Source organism: Montipora capricornis, chromosome 13, assembly GCF_036669925.1.
Source record: "Montipora capricornis isolate CH-2021 chromosome 13, ASM3666992v2, whole genome shotgun sequence".
Classification (NCBI taxonomy): Eukaryota; Metazoa; Cnidaria; class Anthozoa; order Scleractinia; family Acroporidae; genus Montipora; species Montipora capricornis.
Genome location: NC_090895.1, coordinates 5,490,542 through 5,493,041, shown reverse-complemented (window position 1 = coordinate 5,493,041; position 2,500 = coordinate 5,490,542). Strand labels below are relative to the sequence as shown.

At 38.8% G+C, this 2,500-nt stretch overlaps 1 protein-coding gene across 1 annotated transcript in view; it reads left to right on the top strand.

The window, feature by feature from the left end:
• Window positions 1-2,500, top strand: part of LOC138030390 (fibrinogen-like protein A) — a 6,693-nt gene that overhangs the window by 1,882 nt on the left and 2,311 nt on the right. The window lies entirely within an intron of this gene.

Genomic DNA, 2,500 nt, shown 5'->3' with positions numbered 1-2,500 from the left:
CAGTGCCTTCTGATTTTCTGTAGCACGTACCACGCGACGCCTATATCACAAAAGAAACAAGTCCTACAAATATGGTTTTCACGTGACTTCGAATCGCCGCCAACAGTCTTTTGTTCTACAGAAGTCGTACGTTTCTCTATTGTTATTGGTGTCTCTAGAGATTGGTTGAAAACGTCCTATATGATGGCTTGTCATATATTGTCTCTTGCGAACGTTGGTTGGAAATGGTTGAGAAATCTTTTCAATTTGTTTTCGATTCATTGTCTTTTGATAATACCGGCTTTAGTTTGTATTTGTTTTTTGGCGTGTTTTGTCGTCCGGAGTCAACACAAGAACTTTAGCATTCAAATTTGTGTTTCAATGAAACTGCTACTTGTCACAAAAGCTTAAAAAATTCTCTTCTTCCAACGCCTCTCCATCTCTCTCGTCCCTCTCTTTAAGAAGTTGCTTGGTATCTGCAGATAACTGGCAAAACTTTAGCTAAAACCAAAAATGCTTCTTTCAGCTCTTTAGCGTATGCAAATTTGTGCTTGACGTTAGATGTGTGTGCTTTTTGTGTTTAGTATCGTATGAGCGATCTTTCTTCTCGACCACTTAGGCAGTCCATTATAAGTCCAAATTTAGTAATCCATACACCTGGTCTATCGAGAAGTCCATGGACTAGGGCTCGGTGAAATACACAAACAACACATCCAAGCTTACTATACACATATGCTTCACAAAAGAAGATCGACAACGAAGATAAATATCTGACCTGAACATTTCTTCACACGGCTTCACTCTGGTTAAAAATGTTAATTATTTTGTCAACTGTTCGACTATTTCCCGAGGCCAGCAAAGCTCTCCAAAAATAGCAAATGAAGGCAAGCTTCAATGGCAAACATGTCAGGCTCCTCCTTGTCAAAGAAAAAAGTCATTCTACTTGGGCCGCGGCCTCGTTTTTGTTTTATAAATTGGTCCATAGCTCTATGGCTGCATATAAAACCTGAATCAATATGTTTTTTTTTTTAATTTTAGTCAACAGCAAATCTGAGCTCGCTTTTTTCCATCATCGTGCTAAAATAAAGGCTTTCTTCTGTCTAAATTTTTTGTTAATGATCTCTGATAAACATGCTTATTCTGAAGCACGGTACCCATCAATCAAAGATGAGAATAACGCGCCGCTCGACAATGATATTCCATCATTCCGTACGAGGTTTTCTCTTCGTGGCACCAACGGCCGGTTGTCTTAAAACTTGTCGGAATTAGATAAAATGGTTTCCACAATGCTTTTAAAAGCTCGTTTTAGTGACTCTGAAGCTGTCCTTCAAAAATATTATCTGGTCGGATGTTCTAGGGGAATTTCGGTCAGGTCTGTCAAAGTAGTCATTACTTCTTCCGAAAAGTTCTAGCATCCGTGACGGACTTATTAAAAAAAAAAAATAACATTACTTTTTGCACGTCGTTCTTTTTCCCCGAAAATTTTAAGGGACGGTTGCGCTTAAGATACGATTCTCAAACAAACTCTGGCCAAAATGATAGAAGAAGTTATGATAAATCTTCAAATTTTATTCCAATGTCACAGTTGACTCTGCTCAACTCACTAGCGTTCTTCAATGTGGTTTCGAAATTTCTACGCACTCTTCACACTCTTCACTACTTTTCCGAAAAGGAAAATAGGAAGTCTGTTTGAGAAAAGTGTCCAAAATCTTAGTGCGCCTCGAAAAAGTCTGAGTTCGAATTTTCGAAAATGCTAACCCACCTTCTTCCGAAACAGATATTTACCGAAATTACTCCTAAAGTGCCCCCTGTTCTTTCACTGGATAAATCTTCTCATAAAATATTGAGAAAGTGTCTTCTTGTCAAAGGAAAGTTGTCTACTGCCTCGTGTGCGGCATATTTCTCTACGTCTGTAAAGGTCAACTTCGGCAAACGTGAGAGGTCCACGCTTGGATCACTGGAAAATCAAATTCGAATCAAACCAAGCTAAATAGCCACAATCTTCGATTTTTTTTTCGCATTTTGTACACATACAACTAGACTCAATTCTCAGCTATTTTAACTTATCGCCTAAAACTGGAAGACCTCGCCCTGGCAAAGGAAATCTTGCAAAAATCGAATGAATGAGTCTGCTTATCCGGATGAATCACGGAATCGATCAATTCATGAATAAGCTGAAATAAACTTTCGCCTAGCGCGTTAGAAGTGAAAAATGCAAAAGAATCGCATGATCAACACAGTAAACTTTCGGTATAATAATTCAAATTTGAGGAGTAGATAAGGATCTTTTTTTTTCCGACCACAAACTGCTGTAAGAATCCCACGAGCAGCCATTGTCACTGAGTAGCAAACCGATTTGTTTGCCCCTGCGCATGGCGGAAAAGATCACGCGACTTACTTAGTGCAAGGCGCCTATTGTTAGGAATCGATGATTCAGCATTCCCAAAATAGAGCGCAGGAGACAAGAAAAATCTAGTTTGGAAAGACTAAATAAACTGGAGCACAAGTCTTAGAAATCATT